Source organism: Lampetra fluviatilis, chromosome 5, assembly GCF_964198595.1.
Source record: "Lampetra fluviatilis chromosome 5, kcLamFluv1.1, whole genome shotgun sequence".
Classification (NCBI taxonomy): Eukaryota; Metazoa; Chordata; class Hyperoartia; order Petromyzontiformes; family Petromyzontidae; genus Lampetra; species Lampetra fluviatilis.
Window position 1 is genome coordinate 24,192,523 of NC_136279.1, and position 25,329 is coordinate 24,217,851.

Here is a 25,329-nt window from a genome sequence, read left to right on the forward strand (position 1 = left end):
GAACCTGTAGGCGTATAGCTACGTAGCCTGCTGGGGGCAAGTGCTGTCTGCGACCTCCTAATAAGGCCGGCATGGTGCACGGGGGAGTGGCATTACCAGCACCACGCCCGGTCGCCTTTGTCTCGATCGGGGCTGATGGTTATACATCGCACCAGTATTTGCCACTGTTTTTTGGCCGCGAGCGGGAATCAAACTTGGAACGCCGGTTTCGTAGTGCAGAGCACTAATCGCCACGCTCTCCCTCCTCCCTTAAAAAAGATAAAGATCCCCCGTGTAGCCTTAACAGACTGTAGGGGCAAGTGCTGTTAGCGAGCAGAACCTATGAAGGCCGGAACGGTACACTAGGGGGTGGGTGGCCAGCACCACGCCCGACCGCCTTTGCATCCCCAGTGGCGATGTTTGCACACCGCACCGGGTACTCAATTGAGGCTGAGTCGACCTAGGGGACCGGTTCAGATAATCGTCAACGCGGGTCGCCAGGTCCGTAGCGCAGAGCGCTTGCCGCTACACTACCACTCCCCACACGCAGACACCGACGCACACGATTCACGTTGATAGTAAATCGGGGATCAACCCGCCTTGGGGGGACAGGAGCGCGCCACGTCCCTCCTCCCTGCGCCCGCCGCTGTCGTGAATCACGCGCGGGCGCTGCGGGTGCACGCGCCGTGTGCGTTGCGTTGGCGGGTTCTCTGTCGTCGTCGTCGTTGTTGTTATTTCAACATGAGGAAGGCATATGTGACCCGAAGGGGGCAATAGCTTTCCGGAAAGTGCAGTCAGATATACGCAGAATAAACACGCGCACTCACACACACACACGCCCTCCCACACACTCCACAACGACAAAGATCTCCCCTGTAGACTTCGCAGACTGTAGGGGCAAGTGCTGTTAGCGAGCAGAACCTATGAAGGCCGGAACGGCACGCGAGGGAATGGGTGGCCAGCACCACGCCAGGCCTCCTTTGTCTCCCCAAAGCTGACACTTTCTACACATCGCGTCAGGTACGAATTTGAGGCTGAGTCGACCTAGGGTAGGCTCAGAATTGGTTCAAATATATGCGACAGTTGTTGGTCGCGAGCGGGAATCGAACTGGAGTCACCGGGTTCGTAGAGCGGTGCGCTAACCACTTCGCCACCGCTCCGCACTCACACATCCTCAATGACTCACGCAAAGTGCCCCCCCCCCTTGATCAGCACAGCAACAACAGTAGCCGCGGGTGTCATGATCGCCGCATGGCAACGTCAACTGAACGAGAAGTGGCCTACGTGATTGTTCGTGGCCAAGTTATCGCCGAACAGATACAAACTATACACTGTAAACATTATCCGGACACTCCGTAGTTTTAGTAACAACACATAGGCCTGCTCTCCACACCGGCACATGTACTGTACTTCTCAGCAAATTGTAACGGGGTCTTAAAGACGCTGACGATTTCTTTTGATATTTGCGTGTGTCTCACGCAAAGATCCCCCGTGCAGACCACGCAAGTTGAAGAGAGAGCGCTGTTCGCGAGCACCTATTAAGACCATTATAGTGCACGAAGAAGTCAAAACCATGGCTGGAAGTCTTTGACTTTTCAACGCCCCATGTTTCCACACCACATCGAATATTTGTTTAGGGCTTAGTTGACCTCGGGCAGGCCCAGCGCCGGTTCAGATATTCTTCCCTGAGTGTTGACCGTGAGCGGCAATCGAACGCGGGTCGCCGGGTTCGTATGGCTCTGCGCTAACCACTGCGCCGCCGGTCCTCCCTCTCTCGCCCGCCCGCCGCACACTGAGATCGCTATCGCCCTGCGCGCATCGCGGGACGCGGCGCGAGCCACTTAACCTGATCCACACCCCACCCCCTCCTGCATATCACGGCTGCCTCATTTCAAAGGCACGCGTTGCGTATTTTAGGAGATTGCCTGAGAACGTCACCATTACCAACCCCTCTGGCCTCTCTCTGTCCACGGGCTACGCGGCAGGGGCGTTGCACGAAGCGTCGCCTCTACGATACGTTCCCCTTGTAACGCGTGCGGAGTATTTGTTTCTTGTCTCGTGACGTGTGCTTGCGCACAACTGGTCACCGCAATATCGCAAGAGGAGCGCTGTCGGTCGCTCCTCGTCGCCGTGCTCTGCTGCCGCCACTCGGGGCCGAGTGCGAGTGCCCGTGACGACTCTGCGCGTTGCTCGAACGCACGCAACAAAGACGAAGATCCCCCCGCGGAGCCTGCAGAGACTTGAACGGCGCGGGGGGGGGGGACAGAACACCGCCCGGCCGCCTTTGTCCAACCAAAGCGCTGATGTTTGCACACGACACTAATTTAAGGCTCAGTCGACCTAGGGGAAGCCCACCCATACACACACGTCATTTTTTAAATATATATATATAACCATGTGAGAGCACAATTATTGTTTCCAAAGGAGACCCGAGTTTAAACTGCGACCAAGTAGGGCGCGATCACATTAAAAAACCTTGTTCTGCCCTCTACGAGCTGATTGATGTTCTTATATATAACTATAGATAAGTAACACGTATATATGTGTGTGGATTATCTCTCTGTTTCATCTCATCCACACAGATAACCACCACAACAACACGTTCACTCGCTCAGCACACTCACTACAGATCCCGCAGTGCTCCACTTTGGAATTCCCTCCTCCCGTCATCTTTCCTCACGAGCTCTTACAATAATATCCTCACTCTGTGTTCAAGAAACGCGTGAACTCTTCAAGACTGCGACTGTCATCGTGCTGCTTGTTGCTGGCCGCTTGACGATTTGGTCTGTGCTAATCAACTAGAAAAAAACAATTGTTTAAATGTGCATAATCTGTCCTGAGCAATGGAAAAATCTGATAATATGATAGTGCGCGTGTGTGTATATATCTACACCACAAAGCATACATTACAAACATTAACCAAGATTCGACAATCGCAAAACATAGGCAGAATAACACACACAGAGGCAAGAAAGGCAATTTAAAACATTCCAACATACGATTATAGCACTAATTAAACACACACACACTGGGGTATAATTATATTGTTTGGTTGATGCTGCATTTGCAGCGCTGCAGCAGCACGCAACGGACAAAACACTCGTCGTCAATAGCAGTCGCCGAGAAGGAAGAACACGTGTCATAGGTGACGTCTCGGAAAATGGTCCTTCTTTGCGTGTTACGAAGGCGCTACGAAGTAGCGCCGTTGTCGGAAACGAGATGTTATGAACCAGAATGTGTTGAGTTGTGTACTCGCGTATAAATGTGCGCATTCCGATTGTCGAGCGCAAAGAAGCCGCTGTCCTCACAGAGGCCGAGCAAAAATGAGTCTGCGTGCGTGCGACACGTCCCGGTGAGCGCCGTTCGTTTTCCCGCGAGAGCAACGCTCGACAGGGATTCGCCGATTCGGGGCTCCGCTTCACCCGCTCGTCGTCCTCGCTCGAGTAACGTGGAATGTGCCTCGTTCATTCCCCCCGCGAAATCCGCCGAGCCCGGACCTCGAAGTTTCCGTGATTCCCTCCCCCCTCTCTCTCTCTCTCTCGCCCCATCCCCCTGCTCGAGCATCGTGGAGTTACAGAGGAGGGCAACGCTCAGATAACAACGGTCCCTTACCATGCCACTGCTGGATGAATGCCTTCCCGCGCCGCGACGCTCACTGTACGTCCATGAGGTGGTGACGTGGCCGTTTGTTGCGGAGGTTCGCGGTTCAAATCCGACAGGCCGCCCTGGTTGTTATTATTGTGGGTGTATTAACCGTAAAATGCGACGCTCGTCTGCTTCCCAGTGGACGTTAACGATTTCTAGACGTCATTCGAGATGACGTAATACAGTAGGTCATTGTGTGCTGGCGTAACGGTCGAAATTTTCTAAATTCTGAATAAAAAAACGTTCTCGCAAATTACTCGCTTGGGATCACACGCGGAGATGTGGACCCTGCTGCGAAACACAGAAGCCCCGTGGTGATCCCCCCGCGCTATGGGAACGAAAGCGCCAATAGCCAACGAGCCAAACGACTCGCTACTACAATACTCACGTGCATACCAACGGCGCGTCGAAACGTCTATTCTTCACTGCGTGTGTAGTTAACTGAGCGCACATTGCATTGCTCGTGCAATCCTGATGGCAGTGGTGCAAGCGAAACCGAACGAATCGATTCGTGACCACTCGTCGTGTCTCTCCAGGGTATTTTAATATGTATGCGTTTGGCAGACCGAACTCACAATTCCCGAAACCCCCACAGCCATGCAGAGCTCGGGCGAGAGATCAAATAAGGCGTCAAATCACGCGTGACGCATGGCGTGTGGCAAGCACGGCTCGCCCGAAGGGCAACGCATGAACAAATAAATAATACCCTGCCATATTCTTGGTTCTTTCCATAAAGTCACGTAGAAAAGAAATAAAAATAAAATTAAAAATAAAGTAAATAAATAATTCATTCAAAATATTAATTAGAAATGTAAAATAATAAAAGCAAAAAACGCACAAAAATATCAATTTCTGCAGTCACCAAAGTTTTAAGTCAAAATACCCTGCCAAGTAAGATTCCTTTCATGAGCGATACGGAAGTGCAATGTTCAGCACGCCGACCCTGCGATCTGTCCCACCCGCGTTTGTTTCAACGAGGGCGACTCTCTCGATTTGACCGGGACTCGTCGTCGGCACCGTGCGCTCTCCTCGGCAGCTTCTTGCCCTTTCTGCTGCTGCCGTGGTCTGTGTGCGTGCGGCGCGACCCGCTAGCCCGGCGGGGCCACCCACGCTAACTGTGTCAAGCGCTGTGACACGCGCAGCGGGGCCCAGTCCACTGCTGGATGAGGAAACTTCCGGCGCCGCGCGGGTCTTCGGGGTTATTTTGACCATACTTCACCACGGTGGTTAGTGCGGGTCGGGGAAGACAGCGAGTGTAGACGAACAGTATCACGGTGGGTTGTGTTGCACTGCCTTCTGTTGTTGCCTGTCGGGTATCCCATGCAGCAGCCTTCTACACACACCTACTACTGTGCTGTATGTGGTGGTCGCCCATCCGAGCACTATGCAGGCCCAAAGCTGCTTAGCTTCCGAGATGAGTCCGAGGCGAAACGCACGCGCGCAGAGTGTACAGAGCGTCCGTGTGAAGTGACCGAGAGGCGAGTTGGTGAATTAATCGTTACTTAGACGGAGGAAAAACAAATCACTCAACACATTCGTCAATAACACTGTGGCCTTACAATGAATATATCAGCCGACGTTTCGGGCGATAGCCCCTCTTCATAACACGCGCGTTGAGTGTGTTTGCTTCTCGCGCTTGTGCACCAATACCAAGGCAGTTTCACCAACATCATGTGTCGCACGGAGGTCACGCAGCTCCTACCCGGGGCCCATCCCGCGATGTTTGTCAAACAACAGACGCGCGCAGGGGCTGCGCATTGTCTCGTTTACACGCGAATGTGCTGAGTAGGCGTTCACGTCTCCTCGCCGTGGGTCGATGAGGGGAAGGGTGGGGACGGATAGGCCAGAGGGAGGCGAGGTTGAGATCAAAAGTTGTTAAACTGGACGCAAACGAATCAGTCGCGTGGTTCGTGGCGAATCTAAGTAACACGATGAGGGAGCGGGACACTCGCCTCCTCCACGAATCTGCGCCTTCCTGTGGAGACCCTGAGCCGAGATTGAAGGCGCCTCCCTCGCCAGAGCCCTCGCCCATTGTTTGCAGCCACTCGCTCAACGGTGACGAGCGGCCTCATTGTTATCACTCATTGTTATCACTCTTTATTATCACTCTTCGTGGTTCCCGCGAACAAAGCCCACGCCTCTCAACTCTCCCTCGCAGCTCACCCTGGGACTCGCGAGGCGTGGGCATGTTGAGAGGTCGCTGCCGAGCTCGCGTTCTCGAGGCAGGGGCCCTCTGTTAGACGTGGGGCCTAGTTCAACGCAAAACTATAAAATATACAACAACAAAATAATCACTGGCGTCGTTGTGGGGAATATAACAGAGGCATTGGCAAATCATTCGCCTTCTATGCATTTTTGTTTTTCCTTATACGCGGAGAGACGGAGTTTTGCCTCGAAATGAATTATATTCTGCATATGCGACTTCAAGTCAGTAGCCCATAACACTGCTGAAGACACATCGAATCACCACTGCCGCGAGGTGGAGTTATTCGCATGAAACGTGGCGAGGGTGCAGAAAGCGCCAAATGCACCCACAAGATCATCCCAACTTCTCAACGCGGACAGCAGCGATTGTTCCACGAGAAGGTCGTGTCGACAGCAACTCTGAATCGCCGCGCGGTGTTGCTCACAGCAGTCTAGAAGCACCCCCCCCCCCCCCCCCCATAGCAGAGTGCCCGTGGTGAGCCCTCCGCTTGAGCGATGGGCGTGTTCTTTACCTGGCGAGGGGGGGGGGCAGTGGTGGGATAAGTCTCTATCCCGCTGCTCCTTTCACCCCCCCTCCTCCTCCCTCTCGCCTCGCGCTGTGGTGACACGAGTCGCTCTCGCGCAAGAGACTTCCTGCTCTCTCCCTCTCTCTCTGTTGAGTTCTCGCCTGGGCAAACAGCATGCACCGGAAGCTCACAGTCTCGTATTCTCCACAGCGTCGCTCGTGATTCGTTTGTCCTGTTGCGTGCTAGGCCACGCATCTAACAGAGAGGATCCTTGCCTATAACGTCTGACAGCCAATCGGCATTGGTTCAAGCAAGTCTGACTCTACTGACGAGACACTGAGTGTCGAAACACGCCCAGAGATGTGCTTGCGTTCAACAAATGGTGCGTACTTTGTGCATTCCACGAGAGGCCGTGTGCCTGGTGGGATGTGTAGAGAAAATACTTTTTGTGTAAAGGGACAGATATGGAAAGGGGGCGTACTTGTGTGATTATTTCGAAGAATCACTGTTACAACTCAGTGGGCTCACATGACATTGACTTCTCCAAGACAGAGGTTCTCTGCAAGCCATCTGGCTATCATGAGAGATTCGTACATGAGGCGATCCACATTTACAAACACAGAGACAATTTTAACCGAGAAGATGGATTCTGGCTTAGCAATCACTGGAAGGACGTAATAAACCATTTTGATACACATTAGGGTGGGTAGAATAATACATAGTGTTATATTAAAAATGTATAAGGTATAGGGTGGTTTATAGCAATACAGTATGTAATTTAATGTTGGTTTTGCCTATGGAAGTATATAGTACGGTATAGACGCGTGTGATGTAAGAGAATAAAGTTTAGATGGAAGCATATTATATAATTTTTTACAACGTAGAATTTTTCATGTATTACTTACTGTTAGTAACTCAGCTTATTGTAGAGTATAGTACGTTTACTGATGATGCTATGTAGTTTATACTTTAGTTTGTCATGCAGTTTATACTGTAGTTTTTTACGTGGTTGTTTAGTAACTACAGCTACATACTATTAACATTCCTTTCCTTTGTTAATGCTCCCCCCCTTCCCCCCCCCCCTTTGATGCTGCTAATCCTGCATAATGCACGGGCATAGTATTGATTTGGAACCCCCCCCGCCCACCTCCTACGCATTTTCCATATGCTGAATTCCTCTTGATATGCAAATTATTTTGTTTAGGCGCTCTTCTTCCCACCTCCCCCCCCTCTAACCCAGCTTAAATATACGCTCCAAGCTTGGGGTGTTTCATTCTTCGCCTGAGGATGGCTGCTTGCGTTGTGGCCGAAACGTCGTGAGAATTGTTTTATTATGTTTTATTTTTATTATTTTATTACTTCCCTTCTACGTGACTTTACCGAAAGAACCAAGAAGATGAATCCCTGCAGTCACGAAAGCTTTAAATCGAAATTTATTTCGAAGAAGATTGATGTGCGTTGTTTACTGAAGCGGAGGGGCGTTGACGGTAGGGTGTTAGAGAGCTCACGGGGGCAGGAGACGGCTGTGTCACAGAGCTGTGAATGAAGACACTGATAGAGTTAGTGATAGGCAGTCATAATGACGATTAGATCATGATTACAGAACTTACTATCATCACAGAAACATCATTATCATAATGCCATCATAATCGTAGTGTCGCAAAAGACAAAGATCCGCCGTGTAGCCTTAACAGACTGTAGGGGCAAGTGCTGTTAGCGAGCACCTATTAAGGCCGGGACGGTACACGAAGGAGTAGGTGACCAGCACCACGCCCGGCCGCCTTTTTCCCCAGTGGCGATGTTTTGACACCACACCAGGTACTCATTTGAGGCTGAGTCGACCTAGGGGAGGCCCAGGACCGGTTCAGATACTAGTCACTGGTGTTGGCCGTGAGCGGGAATGGAACTCTGGTCGCCGGGTTCGTAGCGCAGCGCGCTAACCGCTACACGACCGCTCCCCCCACACACACACACGGACGCGCACGTGCGCACAAGCGAGGGTTTGGCCGCTCACACCCCGCGGCTCGCACGGTGTCAAGCGCACGGCTTCCCCCGTGCCTCGGGGCACAACGCAGCGAGAGGTCCACGGCGCGCCGCGTGCGGCGTTTGCGCGGCTCCGCGTGACCTCGTCCGGGACGCGCTGCGAAGTCGACGTGGCCCGTGACCGGTGGCCGACTCAGAGCCGCCGGCTCAGAGCTCACTCGAGAGGGAGACGGGCAGAGGCGGGGGTGCTGGCTCTACGATTCAATCTGGGTCAAGGTTGTGTCATTAATAGGCGACGTTTCGAGTCACTACACCTTCGTCACGGCATCTGCGTGCTATTGAGGCAGCGACGTTTCGGGCAACGGGTCTTATTGGTCACATGCATGTGCTATGAAAGCGACGTTTCGGTCCATTTCCTGACACGTTTATGCAATTGATGACCGTGCTGGCTGTTGTTCTTGATGTTTTGTGCGCTGCTGACAACGCAGCAGGAACGGCAGGTGCAAGTGCATTGTGTCGAATGTCGCGGTTCGAGTGCTGCGTCTTCACGCGCCGCGCGCACGTGCAAACGCTGCCGTGGTAGTCGCTCTGAGTGAAACGCACGCGGGTGAACACCGGTACACAGTTACAATGACTTAACGCGCTTCAACGTTCATCAGCCGCTGGACAACTCCATGCGTTTTCCTTAAAAAAAATCACAATTATTTCGCGTGACCGATGGACAGACGCGTGCGTTTGCGTCGTGGCCCGTGAAGGGAGAGTGGCGGCGGACACGGAGAAGCCACGAGGAGGACGGCGCAAAGGGTGCCGAGGAGGGGGGAGGCGAGGGCGGTGGCGAGTCGCGTCCTCAGAACGCTCGTCCCGAGCCGATGTCGCGCGCGCGAACGTGAAGCTGGCGCGGGTTCACGCGAGTTGAATGCGCGCGGCTCATCTGCGGATGCGTCCCCTATCCGCGGGGTTCACGCAATGCAGCACGTTCACCAGACAGGCACCGAGCTATGAGCATAAACGAACGGTAAGGTGCGTGCGAGACACACAGACATACGTGTGCGTGTGGGAGAGGCACAGGTGTGGGGAGCGGTGGCGTAGCGGTTAGCGCTACGCTGCGCTACGAACCCGGCGACCCGGTATAACTATAGGGGGATCTTTGTCTTTTGTGTGTGCTTAGCGGAGAGCGGTGGCGTAGCGGTTAAAGCGCCACGCTTCGAAACCCAGCGTCCCGAGTTCGATTTCTGCTCATGGTCAACGCCAAGTGACGATTATCTGAGCCCGTTCTGGGCCTCCCATGGGTTGACTCAGCCTCAAATGAGTACCTGGTTTGGTGTGTAAACATCAGCATTGGGCGAGACAAAGGTCCTGGCCACGCAGCCCCTCGCGTGGCGTGCCGGCCTTCATAGGTGCTCGCTAACAGCAACAAGTCCCCACAGTGTGTATAAGTGCATGAAGGAATGCCGTGTACGCATACGCATAGACACACGCACGCTGACACACACGCGCGCGCGCGCGGAGTGAGCGCCACGCTGAGTGAGCGCCGTGTCAATTACACGCGGTGCCCCACCTGCGTTTCACTCGCCCGCTGCTCTCCCTCCCGGCACGCTCTCTCCCACCCTGCCTGCTGCTCTCGCTCGTTCTCTCAAGCGGCGAGGGCCCAAGTCAAAACACGACCGCTGCTCCCATGAATGTGAAAGTAGAAGAAAGGAAACGGGACCCCCCCCCCCACCCCCCCCCCGGGTGCTGGGAGACTGCAGCTTCCGCGGCCACCGCCGCCGTTCGATTCCCGTGCGAGGCGGGGCCCGCGCGCCGCCTGCGGCAGCGGCAGCAGCAGCGGGGGGGGGGGGGGCCTGCGTGCGGGGCCCCCCGCCTCGGACTCGCTCCGCTCCGACAGAGGCGCCTCGCGGCCCCGAGCCCGCACCAGAACCCGCACCTGAACCCGCACCTGCGCCTCTTCCGACTTCGCCGACCTCCCCGGCGAGAGAAACAGAAAACAATCTCGCTCCTGCTGCTGCCCCTCCTACTGTTGCTGCTGCGTGGGGTGTTTTTTTTCCCTCGTCGTGTTTAATGAAGCATGTTGAGAGCGGTGGCGCAGTGGGTTAGCGCACCCCGCTCATAATTCAGCGCCCCAACCTGAAGTTGACTACGGCGAACATCAGCGGCGAGTGGAATTTGAACCGGTTATGAACCACCCCCTGCCACCCGCACCTCTCCACCAACCCCGCACTGATCGCCGTGGGTGAAGTATGGTCAAACAACCCCCCGTGAGCAATAGCCGCCCTTTCGTGGAATTGACAAAGGGTTCGAGATGCATTTGAAAAACGGGAAACTCGGTGTGTGGCTCCGCCCTGTGCAGCCCGCCCAACACGAGCCCGCAACGAGGGCCGCTGCAGAGAATCTCACAACCATCGCCCCCCCCCGCCCGCCCAGCTGCGTCCTCTACACGAGGCGAGTGTGCACTGGGCAGAGCGGCGACGTCGGAAACAGGGCAGGGTTTCCGAATAATCGAGGCGCGTGTTTCTCATTAGCGCTACAGTTTGCACAATTTTGAAAACACTTCTTGTGCTCGTGTTGGTTTTGTTTTTTAGAGTTCGGGGTTTGTTTTGTTTTTGCTCACGGCACGAGAGGCGGCGTCCAGAGCCGTGCGCCGAGCCCGCGTGCCCCGGCGATGGAGGCCGCGTGTCGCCGGCGTCGCCGTGAGACGCGCGGTGTGGGCGCGCTCGGAGTCGGACATGAGCACGCACAAGTTAGCCTCGTCGTGGAGAATTAATTTATTTGTGTTCTGCGTTCTTCATCATTGCGTCAAACTAGTACCCATGTCTGCGACGCTTCCGGCAATTCACCGATATCGGTGTAAAGAAGCCTGACTGCTGACGGGGCGCTGAATGTTTGCCGCGTACTCAACGAATGCTGCTAATAAGATGCCCTCCCCGAAGTGCGCGTGGCTGACGAGATGCGCTTGACAGGCGTCGTCTTTCTGCGTGGAGTGACAGGGTTTGAGAGGGAGGAGGCGGCGTGTTATCAACTTATTTATTCTAATATTTAACCGCGTCCATAATAGAGGTTTTTTGGGGGTTAGATCGCGTAAATATATAAATGTGTCGTTAAAACCCGTCACCATCCGACACAGGCAATTATTAGGCGTGTCACGTAAATAGAACACGCCAATCTAACCCAAACAATCTCTATTATGGATGATATTGGTCACGAAAGGCTACGTGTTAAATTTAAGCGCGTGTTTAGCTCACATGTTTGTGTTAAATATCACTCACACTTTTCCAAACTTAACTTTCAACGGTAGTGTTGGCGTGATGGGTCATGATAATAATAATAAAAATTACGACCCCTTTGTGAATCCACAGTTGTATGAAGGACACGAGAGATGTTTGACTATACTTCACCACGCTTGCCGTCAAAAGGGGGGTTGAGGTAGCATTCGCCACTGATGTTAGCCGTGGTCGGGTAACGAACTGAAACGACCGGTTTATAGCGCAGCGTGCAAACCACGGGGCTACCTCTCCCCGCAGATATGCTGTGTGAGCCTTTACCCACGCACTCACGCGGCGACCGTGAACACGGATCGAACCGTGGCGTTTCTCCGCCACCTCTCCGATTCCAACCGAGATGGCAGGGGAAACCACTGGAGACGTGAAATCATTATTAATTAAATGGCCTTTGGCTCTTTAATCCACACGCAGCACCTCTACGTTACAGCGCACACGACATACCAACATGTCAAGAGGCATTTTATGAAATACGTCGCATTAACGAATTAAAAGCCAGTATTTGTACACATTTGAGAGCGGTGGCGCAGCGGTGAGCATGCTGCGCTATGAACTCAGCGACCCCCCACCCCCATCATCCCCGTCGCCAACACGCACTGACCAGCATGGCGAAGTATGGTCTAATGACCGACACGATGTTGGAATCCACATCATCCAGCAATGGATTGGTAATTTTTCTTAAGACTAATATCATGAATGACGTTACTTTATACGTGAATTGAAATCTTTACACATATATAGAATGTCCCGCAGTGCGTACTAGGTATGCGCCGAGCGCAATACCCGATCACAATCTCCGCTGAACCATGGGCAGAGGCGCAAAGGGGCTTCCATAGAGAAACGCCGGCACGGCCAGGCACGAGCGAATGATTGAATGAATGAGAAATGAACGAGAAAATAAAGAACGAGCCCTCGGCAGAGAGAGAGAGAAACTCACCACAGGGCTCAGCCGCCGCGCCGCGTAGCTCCTTCCAAGCCGGGGCAGCTCACGCCATGCGCACCGCGCCGCGCTCCAGGCGGCGGTCGGGCTACATGTGAACGCGCGCTCCTTAACGCTCCGCGCTCCAATTGCTCTTGAGACAGAGAGAGAGGCGCGAAGAGGCAAATAGGGGGGGACGGTGAGAGTAGAGCGAGCTCGGAGAGAGAGGTACGCTCAGCTCTGGAGGAGGAAGCCCTCTCGCTTGGTGGAGGAGCGCAATGCACTGATATGCCACGGGCGCTCACCGCCGCTAATATACGGCGCGTGCATTACGTAAGACGCGTGTGTATGCCTGGCCTCGCTCCAGCTCACAGAAGAGGAATACGCGGCCAGCCCACACACACGCGCATACACACGCAGGAACACACACAAGCATACACACACACATGAACGCAGAGGAACACGCCCGGCCATCCCACATGCACGCACACACACACAAGGCAAATATCCCCCGTATAGCCTTAAACAGGCTGTTGACTCAAGTGTTGTTAGCCCGGCACGGTACACGAGGGGCTGGGTGGCCAACACCACTCCCAGCCGTCTTTGTCTCCCCAATACTGATGTTTACACACCGCACCAGATACTCATTTAAGGTGTAATCGACTTAGGAGAGGCCCAAGACTGGTTCAAATATTCGTTGTCACTGTTATTTGTCGTGAGCGTGAATCGAACGCGGGTCGCTCCTCACCATACACAGACGCTTACGGGTACACGGAGACGAACACGCGCACACGCCATTACATGCGCATGGGTAGCAACATGTAAACACGCTTCTATTAACGCGCAACAAACATAAAGACAAAGATCCCCCGTAAATCCTTAACAGACTTTTGGTACAAGTGCTGTTCGCGAGCATCTCTGAATTCCGGTACGGTGCACAAGAGGATGTGTGGCCGGCACCCCGCCCGACCCATCTGAACGCATGTATACACCGACAGAACACACACGTGCACAGGAACACACCAACAACACACGTGTGCACACTCACAGTGTGGAATGCGCCGCATGAGCGCCTTCGTTTTTCTGCGCGTGCGGAATTCCTCGCGTGAGCGCGACTCAGATGGAGACGCAGCGCGCGTGCACGGTGCCCGGGCGAGTACCCGCACGGTGAGTATCCATAGTCATCATCCTGGCCAGTGCCTCGCTCGCTCTCTCTCGGAGCCAGCTGTACCCGGGGCTTGAGAAGGACATCCACTTCCTACGCGACGCTCTTCCTCTTCGTCTGACTTCTGCTGATGTAGAGCAACAACTGTATCTTTACATTCATTAGGTTGCGGTAGTAGCCGAGTGTATCGCTGCGATGATGCCCCCTTCATATATAACGCCATGTGTGAGTCTATGGGTATCTGTGCAAGTCTGTCGATCTCTGTATTCTTCTTCGTATGGCCGATGTTGATGTAGAGCAACAGCTGCACTTTTACTTTGTGCAGGCTGGAACAGATCACTTCGTCAGAAGTAACGGAGTGTATCACGGCCGTCGTTCGTTTTTGTGAATCGGGAACCGAGTCCACGTTACACGTCCCATCGTTCCGTTCGGAGTGACCACGGTCGCCGCACACTGCCGGAAAGTTTTGTTTTTTTCCACGTGTACATCATCGTCAAGTATCCGTATCTGCTACTGCTATGGTCTGTGCAGCGAATGCGGTTGAGGGTTCGGGGCGATGAGATTCGCGGAAGAGCTTCTATGCCCATCGTTACTGAGAAGGCAACATTATAATTGGAGTAGCTCCGGAGAATATAAGTAACAAATTAAATGAGCGGACAATTCCCCTCCATCCCATAGCTGTCCTTCCACGTAAACATATATAAAGTATATGTTACACATCCCATCAGCCACGCGGACTTCTAGGAATACACGATTTCAGCAGCGTTGCTTCAGCTCGAACAAACTCTGGGCCAGTTTCGACACTCATTGTATCTTCAGCAGAGCCAAGCTCGCATGAATCAATGCTGGTTAACTGCCAAATGTTTGCAGAGAAGGCCCCCTCTGAAGGAATTTGGCTCCTTGAATATGTCTCCAGCAGGCGACGGGTAACGAGGTGCGATTTTGTGCAGCGCTCTGGTCCACCAAAGTTTCGACTGCAAGAAAAAGTACAAAGGCGCAGTCCTGCAACTGATCGCTCACGCCACTGATCACGAAGGGTCTTCCACCAGAGGGTTGTTGGAGGCTGGCCAGACGTACCGGATGAAGTGGGCGCGTACCCACACTTCACCCCACCGCACTCGGCTTGCCCATCCCAGCCTGGATGTGGTGAGGTAGTTACACTGCTGGGCGGACAGAGGCGGCGGGGGGGGTATGGGAAACATTCTCTATCGTGACTTAAAACTTTAATGACTACAGGAATTAATATTCTCTGGTTCTTTCGGTAAAGTCACCTAGATAGAAATAATAATTTTATTATTATTTTTTTCCTATCTACGTGACTTTACCGAAAGAACCATAGAATATTCTCTTTCGTCTCAATGATGCCTCGCCGTGAGATAACAATCTAACCAGCGACCACTGGATCACGAGTCTAGTGTGCTGACCATCACCCCACTGCGGCAGCTCCTGCTGCTGTCTCGCGAATGCGAGTTGCAGTCACGTCGAGTCACACCACACCGTGTGAGTCACTCGATCGTTAACCGCGTGCAGTCCTTTGCGCAAATTACGGCCTCTTGCCGTGTACGCCATGTCGCTAACCACTCCTCCACCGCTCCACACACGCGCCGTACAACAGTCAGCAATTGACGCGGGCTACTGCTCAAATGGGTATTTAGGCATTGGTACTCGTCTTCCGCTTGCAGCCCTGATGCAGTGGTGGAATTTCCACATTCCTATGACGAGAGCGAATATTTCCATAGCAGAAGCACTGTTGGCTTCCCAAACAAGTGGTGCTCATTTTTATCGAATCAGGAAACGAGATGGGCTGTGTCGAGCCCCTAACCAGAATGTTATATCGCGACCTTCTGGTCGCGAGCCGCTTGCTCCAGCGTTGGACCAAGTGGCCGGACACTGGTACCGAACGAGGCATTTCACCTTTAGCTGGCCGTGCGACGATGGTCGATGTGGCGCGCTCGCTTCGCTTTGTACGCGCGAGTGCGTGGTGTTTCCAAAAGGCCACGAGCAGAGTCACGCAGGAGAGTAATTTGACTTGGATGCGAGCTGACACGTTCGCGAGCCGTCGGTAGTTTTTCTTACAGTGTCAAGCTGTGTGTGATTTATATTTCAAATCTACAAGTGCTGTGAGCGAGCGCCTATGAATGAAGGTCGGCACGGCACACGAGGGGGTGGGTTGCCAGCACCATTATCGGGTGCCTTTGTCTTCCCAGTAGTGATATTTACACACCGCACCAGGTACGCATTTATGGATAAGTCAACCCAGGGGAGGCCTCAGAGCCAGTTCAAGTATTCGCTCCGGTTATTGGTCGTGAGCGTGAATCGAACTTGGGTCGCTGGGTTCGTAGCACAGTGCACTAACCATTGCAATATTGCTCCCCACATATATACATACACGTGTGTGTGTGTGTTACTTGCATTACACCTATATGAGCACGCACATGTGGAACACATGCTGTGTTAAACATTACCGTTGTGCTAACTTACAGGCGGGAATCACATTTCAACAACATCATCAGCAGCATTGATCAATCCACTGCTGTCAGATGGGCTTGCCGGGAACGCAGCCACGGCCCTACACAAGCAAATGTAAACACGTTCAATCACTGACGATACTCGCGCACACAAGGTGTATTCACGGGCGCAGCATAGCAGCAGGAGGGCCAGCATACTTTGCACGTCGAGATGACACCACCATTCTTGCGCACATTCTCAACACGATGGCTGCTCTGAGCTGCTGCTGCTGCTGCTGCTGCAGGAGGTGGCGACTCGCAATCGGAAGGTTGCGAGTTCAAATTCTGGTTGAGGGGGTTGACTCTGCCCATCATTACTCCCTCTGGGGTCGATACAGTGAGTACCACTTTGTGGAAATTGAACGGTGGTTGTCCTGTGGAGAGATTCGCCTTCGCTGTAGGATGGGAATTGTCTAAAAACAAAATTTAGCGAAATTAAACAAATTGGTGCATGGGGTGGCCTAGAGATTAGAGCACGGAGCCGGCATCACGGGGTGCAAATCCGGGCAGTCGCTCGCGATCATGGGAAGTTGGTGGCCTCATTCTGGTCACCAACGGTGGCACTAAAAACCCCGTCATTGTAAATGGTGTTAGTCAAACTCCAAGTTACGTCTGCTTAAATCGCCATCCCGTTTAACAGCCCCGAACCAGCGGTGAAAATTACAAGGTGGATTGTCTGATATTTCATTTGTTACTTATATTCTCCAAGGCGAGCCACTGATCACCTTACGGCTATATACAGAGAGGAGGAGCGCTAAGGATGCTTGTATTACCACTTGCAGATCGAGTTGTGAACCCTGGATAGCACGGCTAGACACAGTGGCGTGTTCTCCTAGATTGAGGAAGAGCGCTTCACGATTCCTACGCATTCATCTGCGTGGATTAGGGGAAATGATTCCGGTGTCAGGGTACAACGCAGCACGCGTTCGACACGAGACGACGGGACGCGCGTCTCGCTGCCGGCGACCGAATCAACGTGAACGCGTCTACCTTGTCGCAGGGTATCGGGTAAGCTAAGCATGGCCGGTCCTGGTTACAAACTGAATGGATGACGGCGCAGTGCGTACCAGGTGTTGTTGGCGAGGTGCTGCGGGATTGCACATGACATGGCAGCAGTGCCGGATTAAGCTAGTGCAGGGCCTGTATCATTTGTTACAAAGGGGCCATAAATTTAAATAAAAAACACACGTAAATATTATAACACAAATTTTTTACTTGCACAGTCAAGTAATTTTATTTTTTCATCTGCTATACAGCCATATAATACGATAAATCGCTAATCTTAAACACCTAGTCGTTCATAAAAGTTAAAGGCAGTATAGTACTATGGTAATAGAGCAAGTGCAGAATCACTGAATCGGAATTGATAGCTTGAAAGCATTTAGCGCGGGGCCCTTGAAAATGCGGAGCCCATAGCTACATGTGTAGCTACTTTTGCTGCTAGGATTATCCGGACACTGGGACCCAGCCCCGAGGGACTCTTTCTGCCCGACCCAGCGGGATGAGCGCCGCTGCCGCCGGCTCCTCGGACCGCCCGTGAAGCGCGCCCTCCCGTGGCCGCGCCGGGGGCCACAGCCGCCGCGCGAGTCGTGGAGCGCGCGAACCCTCTTCTCGTGAGCCCACCACGGATGATCGTGACGCAGGGCCACGCGCTTCGACAGCGGAATCGTGCGAAAGGTGCTCCTGGCTGCAAGGCAAAGGCGCGGCCCTGCGATTACTCGCTCAACGTCACCGCTGGCGGAAGGGCCTCAGCAAAGGAGCGAAACTCGAGATGGGTGCTGTGGGTCACTCTTCCGTGTTGGCCAGACGTCTTGGAAGAGGTGGGAGTCACCCATACAACAACACGCCCGACCTGTCGATCGGCTGACTGTGGTGAACCCATTCATGTTGATGGATGAACAGAGACGCGGGGGAACCCAGTTAGACTGCTGGCTGGACAGAGGCGCTGGGTGGGGGGCACGAGAAACTTCCTCTGTCGTCTCAGCTGCCGCGCCGGGAGACAAGGACAGTTCTGTTCGCAAGTTCCGCGTGCTGATAACCATCACAACCACGGCAGTTCCCTCGTTGCGGATAGCACTCGTGTCAGATAGAATACGGCATAAGCAAAACACCTCAAACCAACCACATTTGTTAATAATCCTGCTTCATAACAGAAACAGATGCTTGACGTTTAAGGCAATTTCCATTTTTCAAACCACACGGCCCTTCCTCAAAGAGCAGAGGCACATCTAGACATTCTGCAGGGGGGGCAGTCCCGACCTTTACAGCGATTGGCACGACATTATATTTATATATGTAAACACGCTCCATGTGTTTTCACTGTTAATGTGATTTTAGAAAGTAATTTCTCATTTATTTTACACCGATTATCGATTGCACGAAAAACACAACAACATTCGGGGTCTGTCTTTTTCAGAGATGATTAAGAATAAGAGCCATTGCCAAACACATCATCCAACTGTCTGTACGCCCGCTGCAGGGCGGCAGCGGTGTTAATCATTAACGAGGCACGTTTTTATATTTGCGCTCCACTGCATTCCACGTCTCCTTTTGTTGTTTGTTGTTGTTGTTGCTCTCATATGTTCAACTCACGGACGCGTACCTTGCAGAGAGCGGCCTTGCCGTTTTTGAGGACTTGAAGACGCGGCCTCGTAATGACCCCGGGGGCGACGACTGTGCCGCGCACACAAAGATGGGGGGCAGGGGGGGGGGCACCGTGACTTTGCGTTTGGCCAAGCGAAACTTTTTATGGAGCTATCGTGCAGGTGTCTTCAACGCGCGCGCCCCGTTTATGGCTGCTCGCACACCCAGGTCATGGGGGGTCATGCAGATAACGCCCCGAGGCGCGCTCCGTAAATGAAAGCTCTCGCTTTGTGCGGAAACCTTGAATGGCCACGCGACCTGGGATCATCAGCTGAACTGTGCGGGGAAACTAATAAAACACACACACACACACACAATGTAACTGGTCTTGGCCAATCATCTCAATTCTAAAACAAAGACCTGCAAATAACTAAAATTGGCATTAAACGCTCACCCCCTACTGTAAAAATTTAGCAGGACCCTCCTGCAAAGTATCTTGAGACTCTGCGAGGCTTTCCTGGGTGAACAAGCGTAATAATAATAATGATGACAATTACCAGCAGGACAAATTGATTGTTGGGTGAGGCCACATAATGTCTTCAACAAACTTATGCCGCGGGAATTGTTCTTAAACGTAATGGTGAGTGAACTGCAACAATTATTATTATTGGCACGTTGAACACTCGTACGCACGTGACACTGTTTTGTTTGGTTATGTCCGATGGTGGAGGGTGTCACGACACACATTTGGCTGATTATTCCATGGCCGAATTAAAACAAGTGAAAATGAGTTTTAGTACATTATTTGAAATTTAAATGGAATTTTTAGATGAAGGTTTATTATCTCTTAGGTTAACACCCTTAAAATGAGAGTGTTCGTTGCTAACATTCCCCCTGCCTTTCTTAGCCACATTAGCGGCAATCCATCCAACCTGCACCCATGTCGAAGAGTCGCCCGACCAGACGGACTGTTTCGTCTCTCATCCACACAGCGTTCAACCACCACACTGCAGGTCACAACAACTCACTCACGCTATGGAGAAGAGGAAAGAAAAAAACAACGCTCACAAGGGTAGACGTAGCTTAGACATCCAGCCAAGGACATCACCCGACACTGAACGAGATCCCCCGTCGTACCGCAAATGCAAGGGTCAGCTGTTCACGGTCTGTTACATTGCCTAAAGTTCACCACAGCCGCAGTTCCGACCGTCCCCCCAAAGCCGCGCCAACAGACACCCACCGGCGCCACCACCGCTCCTCCCGAATGATGTTCCATTACAGCGGGCCCCCCCAGCTGCTGCCCACGATGGTCGGCGTGACCCTAGCCCAGGCGTTGGCGAGCGGCCAAAGTCCTCGCGGATGGGCAACGTGGTGTTGGGGAGGAGGGGCTCTTTGTATTCTCGCACCGTGGGAAGCACAACGTGCGTGAGTTCAGGCGGTCGCGGGATGTTTTAGGAAGTCGGGAAAATTCCATTGATGCCTGCAGTGTGTTCTCACTTCGTAGCGGCCAGGGCTTTATCGGCCAATTGTAACTTGGACAGTGCTGTTTATTCCTGGCACCTGCATGTTTTGGCATTTGGACCTGTACTTAGCAACTGCGTTAAACATATATAAGTATAGGGCGTAAATAAACTATACAAAATCATATTCCAGCCATTTGCAATCCACTGCTGGATGAAGGACTCCACACACTGTGTCATTCGTGGGTTGTTGTTTTTTTACGACAATAGTTCAGCACGTTGGTCACTGGGGGGTTGGTGAAGAGGGGGGGGGGGCGAGCGACCCGGGCGTGAGATCACTCGCCACTGATGTTAGCCGTGGCCGGGAATCAAACTCGCGTCACAAGGTTCATAGCAGAGTGCGCTGACTGCTGTGCCACCCTCGTATGTGTGCCTGAAAAGTTGGAAAATATCTGCATCGTGAACATGTTTGTACCTTTCCTAAAATTAAGAACGATATTTTCACTTAGCCAAATAAGTTTGCTAGAATTGCAATACATTTCACATAGAGGCAGGCATAGACACAGCTGCTGGCCATTGCACACGTTAATACATGCGTAAAGAAAACATATTTTAGTCTTTTAGACGACCTGCCAGATACTTTGTTACAAGTCTCTTCTCTTAACGTGACGGTATAGTAGGGAATGCACACACGGGGTGTGTATGCGGGTGCATGGAATGGCATAGACGAGAGACACGCTGCAAATGACCAGTGGTGTGAGTCTCATCCTTTCACCAAGCATTCCAATTCAAGTGATTTCCTGCTCACACGAACATCCAGACATTGCTCATCTCCTGTTTATAACCTAGCAGAACCAGTGGTGTAAAAATTTCACATTCATTAATGGGGACGAGTTTATCCATAGTTCAACCACTGTTGACTTCCCCACAAGTGGTACTATTATCGACCCCCAAAGGATAATGGGCTGAGTCAACCTGCGTCCAGATTTGTTTAAATTCCCAACCTTTCTATCGCTCTGCCGCGTAGTCGCCAGGCATTGTCACCAAACTTTACCTGCGTAGAGCGTAAAGTCAACCATGACCTCGTCGTATAACGGAATCCAGAATTTATTTTTTACAGATAAGATGTTTCAGCACAAATCCATGCATCATTTTTTTACAATGGAGCGAGCTTGAAAAAACCGCCTGGATCATATTAAATAGCAATTGATTAATGGCGGCCTGAATAGTAATCGTTACAGTAACCACGATTCCCACGGTCGCAATTAATAATCGTGAATGGGGAATCCACACGCAGCCCGTCGGAGACATCGCGACGATGATCCTCGACGTCCACGGTCAAAGAGCCGAGCGGCACGAAGTCCGCAACGGATCCCAGTAGCGCGTCCGTCGCGTGATGAGGAACAGCAGGCGCGCAGAGCCCGGGAGATTAACACGCGGCCTGGGAGAGATTACAGACTTGACAAAGCACGCACATTTGCCACAGCGGCATGAAATGCGTTACGGTTGCGTTTTCATCGATTTTCGAGCCACGTCGCGCCCGGCCTTACTCATTCCAACGCAGATACGTTTCGGAGTTGCCACGAACTAAGAGGGCGACCGCAGGGAAACTCGTGACCACGGCGCCATATTTGTGGTGACTTTCGAAGTTGCAGTGGTTGACCCTCACCGACGCTGATTGATCACTGAAGCTTAACGGCCCCAGCGTGAGCAGAAACCGCGGATGTGAGCCGTGTCACAGGAGCAGAGCTGATTTCGATTTTTTTTTTTACCTTTTAAATCAAACAAACTGAAATTGTGCGATCAACATTTTTGGCATCGCATGATCGTGAGAGGTGGTGATAGTTCAGGGAGACCTCCTTCCAGCAGTGGATTGACCACGGCTGATGATGATGATGATGCAAAACATTAAAAAAAATAAAGATTGCCAAAATGCCACTGAGGTCAAAATAACTCATCTTGACCCTACATGGCAACTCAACTCGATCACTTAACTACCACCATCGACTCCTCAGATCTTGGAAACTAAGCATGCTTGAGCCTGGTCAACACTTGTATTGGTGACCACCAGAGCTTGCTAGGTGTTGTAGGTGTGTGACTGCAAGGTGGACAGGAGATGACAGTGCTGAGTGTCACCCCTTCATATGCGAAGGTTGTATCTGGGTTGTTCGGTTTCCTCCCACACAAGCCCAATTCTCATTCATGGCATTGGCAAAACATCTCAATGTAGCAGGACCTTGCTCAAGCAAGAGTTTGGAGACTCGGAACCTCTTGAGACCCTGCACTTGCTTGCTCAGTCACTGCTGGTGGAAGGGCCTCCACGACAGCGGCCTCGACGGTAATCGTCATTCATCTCAACACGTTTGTCAAGGTCATTCGTAACATTAAGAAAACAATGCGGGCTGATGGTCCCTGTTATGGTTTAGGTTCGTTGTACAATGGCCGTGGATGCGATTTCACTTAATCACGTGTAGAATTGATTCCAACAATCAAGTCTTGCTTCCTTGGCTTCTGGAATCAATTGTTGCAATTGATTGCACAATAACGTATCTGGGTAATGATATCTGGAATAGATTTTGCCAATCGTGACCTTAAATCCTGGCAAAATATATGGCCGGAGCGTGAAAATGTAAACGCTATCATCCCAGCGCAGCCTGATCAAGAGCAAAGCACAATCGATGGTCGAGCGACAGAGTAGTGTTGTTTCGAACCAGGACCCATATATAACTGAGAAGATCCTTGCCTATAACATCTGGCAATTAATCGGCATTGATGAAAGCAAGCCAGACTCTGCTGATGAGACACCGAGTGTCAAAACCGATCCAGAGTTTTCTTGTCTTGATCCAATGCTGCTGAAATGATGCACTCCTAATAGCCCGTGTGGCTGATGGAATGCATAAGAAACGCACTTTAATTGTTTTACATGGCGGGACGGTTATGTGAAGGAAGCGAATGTCTGCTTATGTATTATGTTACTTATATTCTCCGTAATGAGGCGAATGATTAGTTCGTGCTGCAAGACGAGCAGGAAGCGAAAGTAACGAGCTACACAAGATGGCAAAGGAAGCGTGTGTCATTGAGACAACTTAACAATGGCGTTAATCATTTCAGAACCTTTGTCAATCCCCTGCTGTATGAAGGCCTCCCGATGTTGCGTCGATCAGTCATGGAGGGGGGTGTGGGGGGGTTGAACATACCTCACCATGCTGACCACAGGGGGAGTTGGCACTAGGGGGCTTCGAGGACCGTTTCGGATATCACTCGCCACTGACGTCAGCCACGGCAGCCAATCAAGACACTGAGTGTAGTGCAGTGCGCTAACCACCGTACCACCGCTCCCTCCTGGGACAATTAACGCAGTCGCTGAGAACAGGCCCAAAGGCCCAGCACGTAAAGCAGCCAGCAACAAACAGCACTGCTGTCAACGTTGTAATACGAGTTCACACAGTTCGTTCGACTCTTAACATGAGGCAACTACGTTTGCCGGCAGCATTAACGAGCACGAAAGGACTGCGAACCGCGGAGGGCACAAAGCAGAAGCCAGGCAGAACGCGCTCCAGGCGGAGCGCTGTGCGCCTCTGAGATGTCTCGCAGCGAGCACCGCAATCCGCCGAGCGCCGTGCCGCTGAGCGAGCGCCTTGAGGTGTCTACACACTGGCACCGTCGCAGTTCGCGTGTCCGCCAAAAACACGAGGCGATTTAGCTCTGAACGTTCACCAATGAACGCGCAGCACACGTTTTAGATCCCACCCTTATCAAACAAATGACTTGAGTTATTTCTGCGGGCGTGATTTTTAATTGACGCAAAGCGTTTCCATCTGGACGCGCACAGAACCGTGCGATGTGAAAGGGGGTGCCGTATTTCTCACAACGTGCACTTGATGGAAATGGAACTTAAAACAAAAAGTCACCTCATATTTATCTGCACCGGTCGCACCTGCACTGCTGGAATAAAAAATAAAACTGTGTCAGATCACTTTGCGCGTAATTAATGGAGTGTTGGGCCAGGTTCGGTTATAGACACGTAAAAGCCATTAACAAACAAAACTGACAGCGCAAAAAAAAGGCAGCGGTAGCTTGGGCATAACCCAACACCCGGGGCCGCACCACCACCAATAAATCAGCCGGCAGCGGCTACATGCCGACCACAAACGCCAAACGCCCACGCCGCGTTCAATCGCTTAGCGAGCCAGCGGTAACCACACACAGACAGAGCTCCCCCATTAAACAGCCGCAATGAGCGCCATTCGCGGGCACGGAGAGGTGCGCACAGGGCGCCCAAACAAGCCGAGCAACTGAGCAACAGAAGTGGCCGCTTCTCGACAGCCGTGCCGCTTGTTGCGAACTGGCATTGTACAGACCCTGTGTCGAGCCCATACCAGATGGAGGCCTCTTAGAGCTGTGTATTCAATGTCTCAATAGGGCCTGGCTTTTGAAGGATAAACTGAGGGCATTGTATGGATAAAGATGGATGTTTTGTACTCATTAATTATTTCACCCGCAAAAAACTATTGAGATTGAACGTATCGTTTGCTTAACATTATCGTGGTGGTGGGGTTTGTGAGTTCCAATGGCCATCAGGAGTACAATACTCCTGTTAGGGTCTCCCGTGGCGGACAGGTCTGGGGGCGGGGGGGGGTCCAGACAAATTAAAGGTCCCAAAAAAGCCCCTCATGAATGGTTAGAAAAGTCAGAGAACCTTGCCGGGACAAGGGATACCGGGACACCCCTGGAGCCAGGCCTGTGGGTGGTGTTCCCCGGCAAGCGCCTGGTGGCCGGGGTTATCGGTGGGGCCCAGCCCGAAACAGCGACGTGGCGCCGTCCTGTGGGCCCCACCATCCACAGGACGAAGGGCAGGGGCGGGTGCGATGCCAGTATGGCAGGGTGAGGGATGGTCTCAGATGGACTGGACCTTGGCGACAGCTATTGGGATGTGGAATGTCACTTCACTTGGGGGGGGGGGAGAGGAGCCAGAGCTGGTGGAGGAGGTGGAACGGTGCCGACTAGATGTAGACGATCTCACCTCCACACACAGCATTGGCACTGGAAACAAACTTGTCGATCGGAGGTGGTCTCTCTCCTTTTCTGGAGTAAGCCCTGGT

At 52.3% G+C, this 25,329-nt stretch overlaps 1 protein-coding gene across 1 annotated transcript in view; it reads right to left on the reverse strand.

Moving 5' to 3' along the window:
• Positions 1-12,783, reverse strand: part of LOC144932346 (netrin-1-like) — a 97,339-nt gene extending 84,556 nt beyond the window's left edge. Inside the window, exon 1 of the mRNA XM_078856286.1 lies at positions 12,531-12,783. The gene's annotated coding sequence lies outside the window, so the exon portion shown is untranslated. The remainder of the gene's footprint in view (positions 1-12,530) is intronic.
• Positions 12,784-25,329: the final 12,546 nt, after the last annotated feature.